This window comes from Nuphar pumila, chromosome 1, assembly GCF_984573655.1.
Source record: "Nuphar pumila chromosome 1, dmNupPumi1.hap1.1, whole genome shotgun sequence".
Lineage (NCBI taxonomy): Eukaryota > Viridiplantae > Streptophyta > Magnoliopsida > Nymphaeales > Nymphaeaceae > Nuphar > Nuphar pumila.
This window is the reverse complement of record NC_143249.1, coordinates 45,563,214-45,583,419: the sequence shown is the minus strand read 5'-3', so window position 1 is coordinate 45,583,419 and position 20,206 is coordinate 45,563,214.

Sequence of the window (20,206 nt, the reverse complement as noted above, 5' to 3'; positions counted from 1 at the left end):
TAAATGCTAAATTAATCCTAATTAATTCATGAAATGTACTAAATAAATGAAATAAAATGCAAATTAAATCTAGCTAACTACATGCATGTTAAAAATCATCAAGGAAGTATAATTATGTATTTTTATATATGTCGTTTTATGAGAATAGCTCAATCCATCCCTCGGATGAGCTCTTTCTTCAAACGACAACACGAATCAAACCAAAAGAATTATCATAGTGAAATCAATAGGAATGGAGGCTTACCTTATGTTCTCCAGCGGTTTTGGAACTCCCAAAATGAGTGGCTACCTTGATAATGGGCTCCAGAGGGGCATGAATCCAGAGGAAACCAAGAAAGAATGAAAATGGAATTCTGAAGTTCAATTCTCAAACAAGGCTCTCAGAGTGAAAATGCTAAATCCAAAAGAAGCCCCTCTAGGCTGGGCATGGGGCCTTGTATTTATAGAGATTTTTGGAAAATTTTGAAATTCAAAGAAGCTTAATCTGAGCCCTCCATGTGGCGCCATCTCAGAGGGTGTTGTCTTGGAGTTTGAAATTCAAATTCTTCTTTATTCTGGAAGGAGGAGAGACTTCCATGTGGCGCCATCTCAGAGCATCCACATTGCCACGTGTCAGAAGGTAGGAGCAGAGGAAGCAGAAGACGCCACCTCAGAGGGGTTTGAATTCTACTTTTTCTGATGAAAGGAGAGACTGACATGTGGCGCCATCTTAGAGCATCTTCATTGACATGTGTCAGAAGGAAAGGCAGAGGATTCAGATGGCGCCACCTCAGAGGAATTTGAATTTTGCTTTTTCTGGTGAAAGTAGATCTGGACATGTGGTAGTCAAGGATGGTTCCAAGTGTCAGCCTGCTGGTGTGGTTCTTCAGATGGCGCCACCTCAGGGGGAAGTTTGAAATTCAAATGGAGGTTGGCCCTGGAGGAATGGAGGGTGGACATGTGGCGCCACCTCAGGGTGGCTCCTACAATGCCATGTGGCAAGAGGGAGGAAAAGGAGGGAAAGGACATGTGGCACCAATCTAGGGGACAAGGTTCCTATTTTTTTGGGTTTTTCAAAGTTCAGGTTTTTCAAAAGAAAAGTCTATGTGACACCACCTCAGTGTGGGTCCCACATTGCTTCTTTATTGAAATAAGAACAAGACAACAACCTCTTTTTGGAATTTTCATAAAATCTGGGCTAATTGGTAAAACAGGAATTTTTGGAAAGAGTTGGCCCCTGTAGGGCAATTTTGTAAAAGGAAGATATTTGAAATTGTCAAAAAGGCAAAATCTGAGATAAGGTGGCTGAAATCCATATTAAAACTATCCAGATCATTTTCCTGAGGAAATATTTTAAAATTCAGAGCCCTGGGGGTAAAATGTGAAGAACTGATAATTTTGAAGACTCAGGGTTTTGAAATCAATTTTGAAAAGAGTTGAAATTCTAATCTGGATTGAAAATTTTGAAATCGAGAGTTCTGGACCTCGAAATGACATGTTGTGCAGTGCAGTGATATGAAATGCCCATGCAATGCTATACAATGACATGTCTTATGCAATATAATCTTGAACCAAGACTTGGAGATGCCTGTCTCCTGTCAGGAATAAAATTTTGAACATCTGAGCTAAAATAGGGAGACTTTGAGAGTTCCAGATGAAATTTGGACTTTTACAAGGTTCGAACTTAGAAAATGACCATTTTGCCCTCCGGCGATTTCAAAGGCTGAATGATGATGTTTGGTGAAAATGTCGGGGAGGTGAGTGAAAATTTGGGGTGTTTACAGATGCCCCTCTTTGCTACTAAGCCGGCTTGTGGTCGAGCTTAGTGGCAAAGAAAAACACACCAAATTTGGGCTATAAAAAAATGCCCCCAGTTAGAAGGATCTGACTCGGTGTGAAGAAATTAGCCTGAGGAAGATGGTAGATATGAAGCGAAGAATAAAGAGGAAAGATTTGCTCTATGAGAGCGAAGTTCAGGTTTTTGCCCTTAACCTGGATGGGATGAAATACCTCGTAGGGAACGAAGCTCAGGTTTTGACCCTTGACCTGATTGGGGAATGGAATATCTCATCGAAATGAGACTCAAGTTTGTACCCTTAACCTGATTGGGCGGAAGATGAAATACCTCTTCAAAGGAGGCTCAGGTTTGTACCCTTATCCTGATCGGGCGAAAAATGAAATACCTCTTTGATTGAGGCTCAGGTTTATACCCTTATCCTGATTGGGTGTAAAATGGAATACCTCATCAAAGGAGGCTCAGGTTTGTACCCTTATCCTGATCGGGCGGAAAATGAATGGAATCCTCGAAGGAAGAGACCATGATGGAACCTTTGGATTTTGCACAGTAAATCCGACAGGGTTTTTTGCAAAAGGAAGGAAAATGGGGTCCCTAAAGCTTGAAAAGGGATTGATCTTAGGCGTCTCATTGTTGAGACTAAAATCAGCTTTTGAAATTGCCTTTTGCGAGAAAATGATTGGTGGTTTGACCTCGAACCGAAATGGGACTGTCTATGGTGGGACAGTGGGGACACAGGGAAGTGTGCAAATCTGAGAGTTCATGCTCTCAAAGAAGGGAAGGAATCAAGTCCTTAAGAGGGATTTAAAATTGGTGTCTGGATGTATCAAAGACGGATATCAAGCTCTCACTTCACGTCAAGATAGCTAGAAAATATTGTCAAAATATTGAGAATTTTGTTGTTGATTCCAAGTTTTTGAAAATGTTGCACATGGCTGCAAAGATATTCTTTCTTTTCTACCCAAAGCATTACCTCCAAACAGGGTTCACTTCGTAGAATCGAGATTTGAAACCCAAATTGCTCGCAATTGACCTTCTTCAAGGAAGTTATCAATTTCCTTGATATGAACAAGAAAGAGAATTTGATATTATGAAAGCAATTGATGAAAGAGTATTGATAATAGAATTTCACAAGATTAAAGAGGATTCTTGATAAATCTGGCAGCTTGATATCCTGAGAGCTTCTCTCTTGATAATCTTTCTGCACTATTTTGGCTCTCTGGGTTTTTGCTACACTCTCCTTCATTTTGGAGATATTTTGACTTTTTTTCTCTCTTTCTTTTTCCTCTCTTGCTCTCTTTTGGAAGGGTACATCACAAACTCCTTCATCTTGGAGATGTTTCGATCCTTCTTGGACCATGGGTTTGGAGATCTTTGGATGATAGCTGAAATTAAATATCTTTTAGGGGTTGTCGAGAGGTTCATCGCATCTGCCTTCATCTCGACAGTGCTTTGGACTTTCTCTAGAAGGACCCGTCACAAACTCCGTCATCTTGGAGATGTTTCGAATCTTCTTTGGCCCCAGGGGTCTACTCGCCTAATTCGCCTTCATCTTGACGACAGGTGAGAGATCCCTTTTGCGGATATTTAATTGCAGCTTAGGTGATTCTGAGGAGACAGGGTTTGGGTAAATGCTCTCTTTTCTAGCACTAAGGATATTTCCACTGCCTCGTCTTTACAAGAATAGCCTTTAAAGATGCGCCATTGACTACGATCAATATCGATCACCTACGACTTTTCAATAACATTGAATCTTCTTTTTTTTTTTTACCATATCGAGGATTTATCCTTCATCCTTTTGGTTAGCCAATAGAAAGAATTTAAAGTTTGAATCTCTTTTCGCAGAAGCTTCACTCATTTGGAAGTAATGCTGAAGGTAAACTGAAATAAAGATTTGTGCAATAAAGATTCTGAAATCAACAATTGATTGACAAATTGACAAAATTTTCTTGAAATCCTTGATGAAATAGAGCACATGAGGTTCAGCTTAACGCATCCGTGACGAAAATTCTCCTCTCTTTTCCTCAAAGGAGGTGACTATCAGTTCACTGAGAACAATATCAGTTCAATTAAGAACGACCATCGGTTTGCTGGGAACAATATCAGTTCAATTAAGAACAACCATCGGTGGGAATAATATCAGTTCAATTAAGAACGACTATTAGTTCGCTTGGAACACTATCAATTCAATGAAGAACGACTATCAGTTTGCTTGGAATACTATCAGTTCAATGAAGAACGACTATCAATTCACTTGGAACACTATCAGTTCGATGAAGAACGACTATCAGTTCACTTGGAACACTATCAGTTCGATGAAGAACGACTATCAGTTCACTTGGAACACTATCAGTTCGATGAAGAACGACTATCAATTTGCTTGGAATACTATCAGTTCAATGAAGAACGACTATCAGTTCACTTGGAACACTATCAGTTCGATGAAGAACGACTATCAGTTCACTTGGAATACTATCAGTTCGATGAAGAACGACTATCAGTTCACTTGGAACACTATCAGTTCGATGAAGAACGACTATCAGTTTGCTTGGAATACTATCAGTTCAATGAAGAACGACTATCAGTTCACTGGGAACAATATCAGTTCGATGAAGAACGACTATTAGTTCACTTGGAACACTATCAGTTCGATGAAGAACGACTATCAGTTTGCTTGGAATACTATCAGTTCAATGAAGAACGACTATCAGTTCACTTGGAACACTATCAGTTCGATGAAGAACGACTATCAGTTCACTTGGAACACTATCAGTTCGATGAAGAACGACTATCAGTTCACTTGGAACACTATCAGTTCGATGAAGAACGACTATCAGTTCGCTTGGAATACTATCAGTTCAATGAAGAACGACTATCAGTTCACTGGGAACAATATCAGTTCGATGAAGAACGACTATCAGTTCACTTGGAACACTATCAGTTCGATGAAGAACGACTATCAGTTCACTTGGAACACTATCAGTTTACTTGAACACTATCAGTTCAATGAAGAACGACTATCAGTTCGCTAGGAACACTATCAATTCAATGAAGAACAACTATCAGTTCACTTGGAACAATATCAGTTCAATGAAGAACGACTATCAGTTCACTTGGAACAATATCAGTTCAATGAAGAACGACTATCAGTTCACTTAGAACAATATCAGTTCGACTATCAGTTCGCTTGGAACACTATCAGTTCAGTGAAGAATGACTATCAGTTCACTGGGAACAATATCAGTTCAATGAAGAACGACTATCAGTTCACTTGGAACACTATCAGTTCAATGAAGAACAAGAACCATTATAGAGAGTTGGATTGCTTCTATGAATGGTTTCAGGATTATCCCCTTATCCTGAACGGGGAATGAAAATTGGATGACCTGGCGATCGAAATTGAGAATTTTGGTGATTTTAAAATTGGGAATTGGGTGACCCGGAGGTCGAAATTGAAGAATTGGATGACCCGAGGGTCGAAATTGAAGAATTATGGAAAATGATTCAGGTTTATCCCTTAACCTGAAGGGGAATGGAATTGGGTGCATAGTCAATGCAAATGCAATGCAAATGCAATGCACATGCACATGAAATGCAAATGAAGTGCAAACGAATGCAAATGAGTGCATATATATGCAAACTGAGAGAATGGTTTATCCTGCCTGCATACAGGATGTTTTGAGGTAAAGATAAATTTTTCAAAAAAATGCCCCAGTGTAACTAGGGAGAAAGTTTTGAATAGAAGAAGGACAATTGATGAATAAGGCGACAAGTTTCTTGACTGATAGATGTCCTCAAGATCATTCCTCACAAGAGAGACATTATGAAAAGGAAGAGGAAGTAAATAAGACGACACCAAGCTATTGAAAAAAATTTGATGACTTTATTGATGCTTTAAAATCAAGGAAAGAGAATGGGATTACATTATTCTTTTGAAAAAGCAAGATGGGAAATGGGAAATTGTTGGCATTGTCATCTTCTTGAATGATTGTAGAAAAAATCTTTGTCAGGATGACTAGTCTTCCTTTTCATCTTCAACGAGGAGCTTCTTGTCAATGCAGTCTTGAACAATGTTCTTAAGGACGAAGCAGTTTTTTGTATCGTGCCCTATTGCTCGATGAAACTTGCAAAATTGTTCTTTGAATCTGCCCATAATTGCTGGAGGATCAGCAGCTTTAGGCAACCGGACAAGGTCTTTCTCAAGCATATACTCGAGGATACTCTCGAGTGTCTGATCCAGAGGGGTGAATTCTCGATCAGTTCTCCAGTCCTTGCGCTTTGATTTTTCCTGATCTTTCTTTTGATGTTGAGGGCTGGATTGGAGAGGTTTATCACTGTTGATGTCCTTCCCCTTTTGCTTTTTGATTCTCTTCAAACTATGATCATTCTTGTTGCCTTTGCTATTATTGAAAGATTTGGCCGCAAAAGTGAAGTGAGCCTTCTTCTTTTGTTCACCTTGAGAGTTATTCTTGGAAAATGTGAAGCCTTCATAGACTCCATTCTCCACACTCAACTCGAGCCATTCTGCTCGTTCAATGAGTTCAACGAAAGATTTGGATGGTGAGGTAGAAATTAATCCTCTCAGAGGTTGCAAAAAATTATTGAGGATCAATGGTAAAGCATGTCTTTCTGATATAGGATCCCTCATTTTGTTGCAGGTCTCTCTCCATCTGCGAATGAAGTCCCTTGCCTTTTCATTTTCATTCTGCCTTAGATTGCAGAGATGGCTCAATGTTGGGAGCGCTTCAGTATTGAACAAGAATCGTTCAACGAACAAATTCACGACTTTGTCGAACTCTTTTAGTTCTATAGGATTGACATGTTCCGCGTACCATTTGGCTGCGACTCCTTCCAGGCTGCGAGGAAAGCATAAGAACGGTGCTCTATTGTCTCTTTTGAACCTAGAGCATTCAGCGAAGAACATGGCGAGATGGGCTTTTGGGTCGCCAGAACCATCGAACTTGATGAATTTTCGGGGAAGATTCTCCAGATCATCATCCCCTTCTAAACCGTCGTAGAAGTCCTCGCTGGTGAAGACTTTCTTGCCCTTGTCGCGGGCTTGCAGATCCTTGACCACTCTGGCCATTTCTCTGAATTGTGCTTGCAGGGGCTCTTCTGCAACCTGACTTTTTGATTTGTGACTCCTTTTTTGTTCTCGGCTATGTTTCTGAAATGCTGGAGGCACTTCATATTCTTCATCGGTGTCATCTTCGTCTGAAGTATCTTGAACATTCTCCTCAGAGGACTTGGTTGATCTCTTGGTCACACGGTCTCTAATTCTCTGACTGAATGGATTTTTGTCTGAGTTGGTGCCAGCCTGCTCACTCATCATCCTCTTCATCATTTTCTGAAACATTGCGTACATCTGAGGGTCGATACTGTCATCTTCTGGTTGCTCTTGGTCTTTGTCTGACCTTGGCGAATTCATCTCTCCTTCTGATGTTGATGAGTAGCTGATACGCTGAATTGGTGCGGTCTTCTTTCCTGACCTTGTTTGAACTATCAAATGTTGCGAAGGCTCTCTGCAGGATAAAGTCTTGATTAGACTCTGAGGAATTTTTCGGATTGGGAAGAAAATTATATGGTGGACGATTGGAAGAATATCCCATTACTAGGGATGGAGTCGTCGTTGGAGTCACGACAATTATGTTGTCATTCTTTGTAAGAGAAATGAACAACGGAAAATGTGCCTTGTTACCTAGGCGAGGTCGTCAACCACGAGAAAAATACCATTTTGAAGGAAAGAGATACCTCTTGGAAAAACAATCCGGAAACAGATTTAAAGTAAGAAGAAGGCAAGTGGGTAAACAATTTCCACCACAATAATCAAGGTATGCATGAGGAAAATAAGATGAAGAATTTTGCAAATAGATAAAAGGATTGAAATCCAATGAGAGAAAACATATGATTTTGGAAAATCGCAGGCAGGATAAAAATGCAGCTGGAAATTCGAGATCCAGTAGAACGGGAGAATGAAAAATCACCTAGAGTTTTGAAAGAAATTGAATATTTGGGAAAAACCATCCAGGGTTTTAGAAAATAAAGGAAAAGATGAGAATATGGATATTTGGAAAGATATTTTTGAAAAAAATATGAGAGAAATAAAAGTAGCATACAAACTCACATCCTGCATAAACATTTATGCACATTCAGCACTCCCTAAAAAGCTGACTCTAGATGCATCATTTTGAAAACAGCTGTAGGACCTTAATCCTAACTCTAAGTTCAGATCATCTTTGTCCAATTTAGTTATGCCGATATACCCGAATCGAGATCCGAGGTACGTGGCATAGAATTTCCACTCCGGTTCTAAGGTAAGGTTTTCCAACATCCTTGAGCGCCTACCAATATACTTCGGACTGTGGCCCGCGGTACGTAGTAGGGGGGTGTTAACCCAAATAGGTGGCCCAGTTGTGAGGCTCTGTCCCGAACTAGGGTTCTGGAAGAGAGCCCAGCAACGTGAAGACCGGGTAATGATAGGTAATTGGAGGTTTTGAAAAAATGATCACATGCAAGAAATAGAGGGCTCTAAGTCCTAGAGAGATAGATTTTGAAAATCTTTGAAGAAGCATACATTGTTTGCATTCAGATCCTAAATTGAGGAGAGTTGTATTTAGACCTAAGTCTATGTGAGCATGAAAATATCTCCTCAATCTGGTCCTACCAGACCATGCCTAAGCTATATGCAATCAATGTCAGCTAGGTCAGAATCTAGGCTCCTAGGCTCACATGATATTGAAAGTAAAAGAGCTGACATTTTGTGAACATAATTTTGATAATTAAACTAAGTCAAGCATAATTTAGGTCAGACAAGGACAGGTCCCATCACGGTCGCCAAACCTGTCTATCGTCGCGAAATTTTTCCCCCGTCTTCCCTTCCTTGCGGAAGAGAGAAAGAGGAAACGCTTTCGCGCTTCAAACTTGACCGGATTTTGGAAATGGTTTTGAAATACTCGCCTCCGTTTTTGAAAATTGCGGGAAAATCCATGGGATGGGGCTCGACCTGTCGGTACGAGGTTCGACTGTTCCTGCCGCCTTTAACAGGGGTAATCGAACCAAGGACCAAAACTATGCTTGACTTAGCGAAATTATCAAAGTTATGTTCTATCCTAAATGCACAGAGAATTTAGGCATGTGCTATGAGATTTGGAAAATGCAACTTGGGAAAACATGATGTATGCTTGGAAAATATTTGAAGTTGAAAAGATTTCTCAGGAAAAGAGTAAATTTCTCAGGAAACTCAGATGAAAAGATTTGAAATCTTGAGAAAGTTTATAAAGACTTGGGAAAATCATGAATGATTGGAAGTCCTGAGAAAATGTGAGTAATTCTTAGGAAAAGTGTGAACATTTGAAGGGAAATGCTTGTCAGGAAAACTCCAACTCTGAAAATTTTATTTGGAAAGAGGATTGAAAATTCATAGGAAAACTTTTGGAGTTGAAAAGCATTTCTTGGGAAAATGGAAGTGATTCTTGAGAAAAGATGAACCTTTTGAAAAGGGAAACACTTCTTAGGAAAACTTGGACTTTGAGAGTTTTTTTAGGAAAATGATGGAAATTCATAGGAAAGCTCATTGGAGAAGGAAATTCAAAACCTGGGAAGTTGAAATCCTGGGAATTTTACCCTTTTGAAATACTTGGAAATCGATTTTGATCTTGGAGAAGGATTGGAAAACTCTTTTGAATCTCTTAAGAAAATATCATTTTCCAGGGAAAACTGTGGAGAAACTTGTCTTTGGAAAACCGATTTTGAAAAATCCTTAGAGTTTCTTGAGAAATCGATTTCTTGATAATGAAGTTTTCTTGAGAAAATCTTGAGAAAATCAATGATTTCATGATGCAAATGACATGAGTGAATGAATGCACTTTGAAAGGTTTTCTAGGAAATTTGTTGGAAAAATGTGTATTAAGTCAAAGTAAATCCTTCACATATTCTGACTGTGGCCATGAATATGTTCCGAGTTTAATTGATTTAATGCACAAGATTTTGAAAACATTGGAAATATGATGTGCATTTTCAAGATAGCCTAAGAGTGTAGGCTCAATGTGACTAGTAGAAAGATGATGGATCTGGGTCTCGTCCATATTCCGACTAGGGCCGTAAATATGGATTCCACCGAGTTCATCAACTCCCTAAGAGTTGGTGCACATGCCATTCGTGAACATCCATAGTGCTTTTGAAATAAAATGCATGAATCATATAAGCAGGATATTGCATAAATTCAAACTATATGATATGCATCCTAGTCTAAGCAGGAAATTAACTCTCTTATTCCAAAATTTATATTATTACATCACTAAATAAAGGAAATAAAAGAAATATGCAGACTTCAGCTCCTTCTTTTGAATGTCCCTGCCAAACTTGAAATAAGGTTAGCTCAAATATGTGGGTTTTTCAAAATTTTCCAATAATATTATGAAATTATTGGATATCAACCCTAATCTCATGCTTACTTGATATTTGAAATGGTGTAAATGCAGGAAATTCGGTGGAAAATAGTTTGAAATTCGGAATTGGGGTCAAAATGACCAAAATACCCCTAATATTAAAGTTATACCTTTAAAATCAGGGTTTTTTGAAGGAAAACTTAGTAAAATTGGGATTTCAAAATTCAAATTGAATTCAATGATGATGAAATGCAGTATGACATGCTGCTAAACACATTAGGACTGTAAAATCAGAATTTGGCATTTTAAAATTTACTCAAAATAACGAATTTCGCTTGTTTTTCACTTGGATCCGGGTCCTGCGGGACCCTGTTTTGGTATTGTGGCTAATCCGAACCTCAAATGGATTTCAAATTGCACCAAATTCGATATTAAGCATCTACTTACTTTGATAAACAGCCTAGAATGCTAAAAATCACGAAATAATATGATTTAAATGCTACAATTCAAAGAAAGTCCTAAAATGGTGGATTTTGCCTATGGATCCGAACCAAATGCAATGCTTAACATGATAATGCAAGATTTACAGCATGAAAACTTCTGATATTTTGCATACTGCTAAAAGACCCAAAATGGAACATTTTTGGTTTTTACAGCCTCGGGATTTGAGCCATGGTGAGTTCAATAACAGGGATTTAGTTCTGACATAGGTAAAAATTATCCTAATCTGATGTAAAATGTCAAACAAATATAAAACAGCCATGGAAATTTATGAAATTAATAAGCGCTATGCACGACACTTACATGAACAACTTTCATGTTTATGACGTCCGCATTTGATCAACAGAAACATAGAGAAAAATATAACTATTCCTGCCTAAACTAACAGAATAGACAAATGTAGCAAAACAGGGGACTGACAAAAGAAATCCGAAGCAGGTATCAACACTGTTCTAAAAATCACAGGCTTTTAAATGCAAACAGAGGACATATCGTACACGATTTTCACTTTTTATAGTTTTGAATTTGGAGCAACACACAAAGAGAAACCATAGCCCTAAGTCGATCCAAGATCTCAGAGGCCCAAATTAGGCTCTGACACGTGTCCCGAACTCTCGGATTTGTTTCAGACATTAAAAAAAATCCGAAAAATCTGAAATAATCATATAATACACTAGACATTCTCCCGAATTCATAACATTTTTCGGATCGAAAATCGGTTCTCCCATGAGGGATATCTTGATTTTAAAATTTGGCAAAGGATTTTCAAAACGCATCCCGGGTGACAAAACCCGACTTGCCATTTTGAATGTTTACCGCAGTAAACAAATTCAAATGCCTCCGAATTTTTGGCAAAATTTTAGGGACACCTAAAGGCGCATTTCGTGATTTTTTGGAGATTTTTAATAAAAAATAAATGCATGAAATGACATGTGGACTGACTGACAAAAACAGAGACCTACTGAAAATAAGCAGAATTGAAATAAATGCTAAATTAATCCTAATTAATTCATGAAATGTACTAAATAAATGAAATAAAATGCAAATTAAATCTATCTAACTACATGAATGTTAAAAAACATCAAGGAAGTATAATTATGTATTTTTATATATGTCGTTTTATGAGAATAGCTCAATCCATCCCTCGGATGAGCTCTTTCTTCAAACGACAACACGAATCAAACCAAAAGAATTATCATAGTGAAATCAATAGGAATGGAGGCTTACCTTGTGTTCTCCAGCGGTTTTGGAACTCCCAAAATGAGTGGCTACCTTGATAATGGGCTCCAAAGGGGCGTGAATCTAGAGGAAACCAAGAAAGAATGAAAATGGAATTCTGAAGTTCAATTCTCAAACAAGGCTCTCAGAGTGAAAATGCTAAATCCAAAAGAAGCCCCTCTAGGCTGGGCATGGGGCCTTGTATTTATAGAGATTTTTGGAAAATTTTGAAATTCAAAGAAGCTTAATCTGAGCCCTCCATGTGGCGCCATCTCAGAGGGTGTTGTCTTGGAGTTTGAAATTCAAATTCTTCTTTATTCTGGAAGGAGGAGAGACTTCCATGTGGCGCCATCTCAGAGCATCTACATTGCCACGTGTCAGAAGGTAGGAGCAGAGGAAGCAGAAGACGCCACCTCAGAGGGGTTTGAATTCTACTTTTTCTGATGAAAGGAGAGACTGACATGTGGCGCCATCTCAGAGCATCTTCATTGACATGTGTCAGAAGGAAAGGCAGAGGATTCAGATGGCGCCACCTCAGAGGAATTTGAATTTTGCTTTTTCTGGTGAAAGTAGATCTGGACATGTGGCAGTCAAGGATGGTTCCAAGTGTCAGCCTGCTGGTGTGGTTCTTCAGATGGCGCCACCTCAGGGGGAAGTTTGAAATTCAAATGGAGGTTGGCCCTGGAGGAATGGAGGGTGGACATGTGGTGCCACCTCAGGGTGGCTCCTACAATGCCATGTGGCAAGAGGGAGGAAAAGGAGGGAAAGGACATGTGGCACCAATCTAGGGGACAAGGTTCCTATTTTTTTGGGGTTTTCAAAGTTCAGGTTTTTCAAAAGAAAAGTCTATGTGACACCACCTCAGTGTGGGTCCCACATTGCTTCTTTATTGAAATAAGAACAAGACAACAACCTCTTTTTGGAATTTTCATAAAATCTGGGCTAATTGGTAAAACAGAAATTTTTGGAAAGAGTTGGCCCCTGTAGGGCAATTTTGTAAAAGGAAGATATTTGAAATTGTCAAAAGGGCAAAATCTGAGATAAGGTGGCTGAAATCCATATTAAAACTATCCAGATCATTTTCCTGAGGAAATATTTTAAAATTCAGAGCCCTGGGGGTAAAATGTGAAGAACTGATAATTTTGAAGACCCAGGGTTTTGAAATCAATTTTGAAAAGAGTTGAAATTCTAATCTGGATTGAAAATTTTGAAATCGAGAGTTCTGGACCTCGAAATGACATGTTGTGCAGTGCAGTGATATGAAATGCCCATGCAATGCTATACAATGACATGTCTTATGCAATATAATCTTGAACCAAGACTTGGAGATGCCTGTCTCCTGTCAGGAATAAAATTTTGAACATCTGAGCTAAAATAGGGAGACTTTGAGAGTTCCAGATGAAATTTGGACTTTTACAAGGTTCGAACTCAGAAAATGACCATTTTGCCCTCCGGCGATTTCAAAGGCTGAATGATGATGTTTGGTGAAAATGTTGGGGAGGTGAGTGAAAATTTGGGGTGTTTACACTATTTTAGAAAAGATGTTCAAAGAAGAAGTCCTTTCTGAAGATGCGAAACTCATCTTCGAGGAAGATGTGGGAATTGAAAGGTCTGATCCTAGTACTGAAAACTCAATTGAGATGTGTGACAAGGAGTTTTTAGGAATTAAAAATTTAAAAGCTCAAAATGAAATTTCTCTTATTGAGTTGTTCAAAAATTATGACACTCATTTTTGTTTTGAATGTGAGTCGAATACATTTGAAATGGAAAACATGAAAAACCAAAAAAAAAATTGGGACCATCAGGGTTTTCGTGATAATCTTGCTTCTGTATCATTGATAAATTTCGATAGTAAGTTTACACTATTGTTATAGTGTGTTGCTTGTTTTAAAAGTGAATTATCTTGTGATTGCCAAAATCTTTGTGCAAAATTTGATATTTTGAATAGCATGATACATAGACAATTTTTATCTGCTGCTTATCCAAATTTTGTTGCAATCATTAGAGCTCTTATGTAAGGTAAAATTATTAAATATCATGTCCTTGAAATTTTTTTGTTTCAATCCAATTTTTTTGCATTACATTTTGCAAGAAATGATGATTTGCATGTTTTTGGTCAAACCATACATGTTTGGGAGAATCAATATGAATATTTGAGTGAAAACCCAAATATATTTGGCTTGCTTGATATAAATGTTAATGTATTCATGATTGATAGAACTTTATCAAATTTGCATTGCGTATATTATTATTTTTATTATTATATGATGTTGTTCGCATTGCATAATTCATTTCTTATTTTTGGGGACAGATTCTGTGATGAATTTATTTTGAATCTTTGCAGGGATTTTGGAGATTCGCATATGAAGAACAAGGCTCCGAGGATGAAGCCTTTTGACCCAGGAGGGGATGATGCAGAGCATCCGAATCATCCATTAATTAAAGATGAGTTGGATCCAAATCCAACTCACCAGATCCGATTTGTGATGCGACATCTTGTAGATCCAATGACATGCAGGACTATTCAAGTCTAATTGGATCTCCGAGAAATAAAATCCATTTTGATTATCATATTTCAAATTCTGAGAATTTTGCTTTTACCTTCTCAGAAATTATATTTTTATTTTCAATTCTATTTTGTCAAATTAAGAAATCATATTAGATATTTATTTTTATTTTTTATTTTTTATTTTTTATTTTTTATTTTTTATTTTTTATTTTTTATTTTTTATTTTTTATTTTTTATTTTTTATTTTTTATTTTTTTTTTGTGATGGATTCTATAGATCTAGATAGTTCTAGTGCCCTGCAGGATCTTTTTTTGGCACTAGAGAGTGTACGGGGTTTTAGGGTAGTTTTTTTTTATCTAAATAAATTTTTTTCCAAGTCTTTTTATGTGGGTTTTAGTTAATATTATTGTTTAGATCTTTTCAAGTATCCAAACACAAATAGATGAAATTCCACTAGAGGGGGGGTGAATAGTGAAATACGATAAAGATCGATAAAATAAAATAATCAGGCAATAAGGCACAATACATAAAACACAGAATTTATACTGGTTCGGTCAATACCCAGACCTACATCCAGTCCCCAAGCACACCACTTGAGCTTTCCACTATAACATCCGAGTCACCGGATAAATAGTACAACACCCTCTTCCTCAGAGGTCTTCTTCTCTCAACAGAGAAGGGGCACACCCTCTTCCACAGAGGTCTTCTTCTCTCAACAGAGAAGGACAACACCCTCTTTCACAGAGGTCTTCTTCTCTCAACAGAGAAGGGCACACCTTCTTACACAGAGGTCTACTTCTTTCAACAAAGAAGGAATACAGTGAATAACAGAAAGTTACAATACTTCCTATAGAACCTTCAGAATGATATGAATACACGAATGAAGGGTTCTCAGAATGTTCTGTTTGTCACTCAGAAGATACTCTTTGTCAAAGAGCTATACTTGACTTTTTCTCTTTTCTTTCTTTTTCTTCTCTTTCTTTTTTCAAGGCTCTCTTTTCAAATAATGAATAGGATTTTTTCTCGTTGTAAGCTCACACGTCCATTCCTTTGTTGAATAGTTTATTTGAGTGTGTTTATATAGCTTTTAAAAAAGTAGTCGTTACATTTTGAAATCGTAGCCTTTTTGAAATGTGAAATGTTATGTCATTTCAAAAACATCTTTAGAGAAATTCGAGAAAGCCTTTTTCCATAAAAGTAAAATATAGGGTACACTAGTCGTTGTAATTTTTTAGGTAATACATATTTTATGTAAAAAGTCTATTTCTTACAATAGTACATTGAACGTTGGATTATGGTTTTGTCTTTATTCTAATTAATGATTTGAGGTACATAAGTACTTCTTTACTTTAAATGAGTGTAAGTACACTGAGTGTTTTGAGATATTTATTTGTACATAGTCATGTCAAGTGTTTTCTTTATGTTGTGTTTTTCAAAGTCTTCAGAGAGAATGAGGACTACAAGAAAGTCGACATGCTTGAGAAGGATATTTAACAAGGATTTCTTACAGGAGGTATTTAATGCTATACAAAGAGAATGATGACTTCAAGTAAGTCGACATTCTATGGGTTTGTAAAAAGGTAACTAGAGTCTTTTCAAAAACTTTATTATATTTGTTTTCTTTGTATAGCCGATTTTTATGTTTTGTCTTTTACCCATATTTGAAATCATTTCTTTAAAGAAGGTAACTAGAGTCTTTTCAAAACCTTTATTATATTTGTTTTCTTTGTGTAGCCGATTTTCATGTTTTGTCTTTTACCCATATTTGAAATCATTTCTTTAAAGAAGGTAACTAGAGTCTTTTCAACAACATATTATATTTGTTTTTCTTTATGTAGCCGATTTCATGTTTTGTCTTTTTCCTACATTTCTTTTCATGTTGTCTTGTATATGATGTAAGGTACAATTATTACATTTTGAAATCATGTCAAAATACCTTTTCATAAAGGGTTGTAAGAAGGTACTATTATTAGTTTTCAAAAAGGAGCTTTTTGAAACTATCGTATACTTTTATGATATAGCTTTTATGAATGAGTATGTAATATGCAATATGCATGTTCCTGAAGGTTCTGTTACATATGACTCTAAAGAAGAAAAAAGTCTTCATCTTGAGGTAGCCAATCTCTTCAGTTGATCTTTAGGAATGCATGGCTCATCAAGCTTTTTCTTCAAGGAGTATGATTGCACTAGTTGTACTTGAACAGGAAGTCTCCATCCTTTTTGGGTGAGATATCCTTGCATCAAATACTCGTTAGATTTATGGCAAAACATATTCAGTCATAATATAACATTTTTCAAGAGGACATATTATCATATCATATAAAATCAAATACGACAGTGTATCATATTATGTGACATCAAAACAGAGTTTCTCAACATTCTCCCCCTTTTTGATGATGACAAAATATGCTCCCCCTGTCAAAAAGACATTATGCATAGAAATAATAATATGATAAAATATTAAAAAATGTTTAAAGAGAGTATTTCTCCAATAATGGAGACAGGTTTTCTCCCCCTTTGTCATAGACAAAAAGGAAGGGATCAGAGTAAGAGAGTTATTACAGACCAAAATTAATTAAGAGTTATTACAGACCGAAAAAAAATAAGTTTATTTTGAGCCGGAGGAAAGGTGAAACTTTTGGAGTAATGCATCTTGGCCGAGTTGTAGTGAAGCTTGATTCTTCAGAAGAAGATCCTGGGTGTTCTGAATATTGACAATAGCTGTGAAAATGTCAAGGTCAGAAGTTGCGGCTTGATCTGCTTCTTGAGGGCCTTCGTCGTCAGAGTTTAGAAGGGAGGACTCTTCTTCATGAAGAGAGGAGTCATCAATTATATTGTTTGAGTAGTAGACGACATCGGTTGCAAGAGGAATCTGGAAGAATTCAAGAATGAGTGAGATGAAGTATCCGAAGGGAAGAGACTTAAAAGAACGAAAGTTGATCATGTTGTGGAAAATGACACTGGACCAGTTGATAGGAAAGGCAGAGAAGATGGCATAAAGAAGAAGGGAGACTTCATTTGCAATAAATCCCCTGGAGGGCGACTTGGGGATGATATTGGAGGAAAGAATTTTGGACAACAATAGAGCATGAGGTTGGAGATTGCTCTCATGCCATGGGAAGTGAGTGGAGCGAGTGGAGAGGAGGATTTTCTGAAACACAGAGTGGTAGAGAGGAACAATGTTGGGAAGTTCAATACCGTAAGAAGAAATATTCAAAATATTGCCTAACTGAGATATGTCAAAGGAGAAAATTTTTCCATGTATCATGGAAGTGATAGAAGAGTGATCATGGTTGATAGAAAGGTTGGTGTAGAAAACTTTCATAAGGTGAGGATAGATGGGCATTTGTTTTGGAGAGGCTAGAACATGAATAAGTTCAGAAAGAGAAGTTTGTAAGTCAAATGCTGAAAAGGCTTCAAGGTGAATCAAGCTGCCTGGTAGGATGGTCAAAGATTTTATGGAGTGATAAGTGTGAACGAGATCAGGAAATCTCAACTCCGAAGCTTGGAGTAAGTCGGATGTGCCAGAGAATGTCATTGCAAGAGCAAAAAAACGAGCAAGAGAGAAGATCTTGGAAAGAGTAAGGGTTTGTAAGAGAATAGAGAAAATCGTGGGAATGAGATATGAATCAATCTAATAAATAGAAGAAGAAAAATAATGGTGATAAGAAATGAATGATATTGGAAGTAAAGGATTTTTGGATTGTAGTTTGAATAAGGAAATTCGTGAGTTGTAAGTTAAGAGGCTTGTGAATGACAAATCAAATCAATGGTGGAAGATAGTGTATCATATTGGTATGTAAGTTAAGAAGGACATAGATTTCAACAAATATACTATGGGAGAGTGTATCGAGTAGTGAGAAATGTTATGAATGGAGTATGGAGTGACATATTGAAGAGAGTGAAGAAAAATAATGGCCTAATAAAACAAACAACTTTTACTACATGATATTATTTGATATGGAAGCATTCGAAATTCGTGAAGAGTGATTTTGGAATAAGATAAACAAAGATGAGAGAGTGAGAGGCAATAATTTGTTATTTAATATGTATATATTTTGATATGTGTGGAAAAAGAATGACTAGACATAAAGAAGGGTGATACGGATATGTGGTTTGAAAGATATGACATTTTGGAAAGAAAAGAATGCCTTAAAAAAATGTGTCATGATTAATGTGTCTTCACATTTGTGATTTCTATGAGTATACGTAAAGATGAGAGGGACACACTTTGACTATGAATAGTGATGAGACAAAAAGATATTTATGAATGAAGAGTAATAATGGCTTATATAAGAAATATTTTTATGGATATGTGTGGAAGGAGTGAGAGTAGTCATAGAGAAAAGTGAGATGACATATATGGATTTTCGAGTAGGATAAGAAGTAATAAAAAATCATGATTGATAAAAGACATAAAGTTATGATTGACATGAATTATTGTTTATTTGATAAACATATTTTTAAAGAAACTCGATTTGAGGAAGTTCATAGAGAATAAAGTTAAGTTTTAAAAGGAGTCACAAACTCGGTTTGACAAGAATGGAGACTCAATTTGTATGAAAGAGAGAAAGTACTAAAGGTACTCAAGAGAATAAAAATAAAAGACAAGATTTTAATGGGTCTCGATTGGAGAGAAATATATGAGAGAGTCATGGTCACGGATGAAAAGGAGTTTCGTATAATGTAGAGAGAGAGAGAATAACGTACTAATGGGTGGAGTACAAGTGTTTTTACAATACTTTTTGTAAAAGATGTAGAATATGAAGAGATGATAATAGATAGTTCTTTAAGCTATGATATAAAGGATGATATAGTAAAAATTTACGTGAGATATAATAGAGTGTATGTAATATATGAGATATCAAATGATATAGTGAAAAGTTTACGTGAGAACATAGTAACTAGATCTTTAGAAGAAGGTAAAAAAATAATCATCTGATTTTAACTAAAAATTTGAAAGGCAAGATTTTTCATAAACTAATTATGTTATTATGTTGAAGGTGAATCAATTTATCGTAAGAGAAGTTTTCACAAAAGGACAAAAATAATAAAGGAGTTATGAGATGAGTGATGTGAACAATGTCATGATAGCTTTTAATATAATTAGTTTTTATGGATATGAGTGAAAGGAGATAGGACAAGGAGTCATAATGGATGTGTACTTGAAAGATGACAAGTTGAAAGACAAAAAAAATGTGTCTTATAAGAGCTTTTAGAGTATACGTGAATATGAAAACTTAGTTTGACTAACAAAAATCGATAAAAAAAACTTTTAGAATAAGATTTTAACAAAACTCATAAGAAGTATTATAAGTATGATTAATTTATAAGTCACTCAGTTTGCATATTCCTAGTTCTCTTCTAATTCGTGTAAAGTCTTCATGTTTCAATGGTTTAGTGAATATGTCTGCTAACTGTTGATTAGTGGGTATGAATTCGAGTTTAATTATGTTGTTTAAGACTTGTTCTCTTAAGAAGTGGTGTCTTATTTGAATGTGCTTAGTTCGTGAATGTAAAATAGGATTCTTAGATAAGTTTATAGCACTAGTATTATCACAGAAAATAGTTATATTTTCAAAATTTAAACCAAAATCTTTTAAGGTTTGTTTCATCCAGATAACTTGTGTACAGGCTAGGCTAGCAGCAATGTATTCGGCTTCAGTAGTTGATAAGGATACACAGTTTTGTTTCTTACTGAACCATGATACAAGAGAGTGCCCTAGCATATGACATGTTCCACTTGTGCTTTTTCTGTCAGATTTACTTCCAGCAAAGTCAGCATCGTTGTATGAGATTAAATCAAATGTAGAGGAT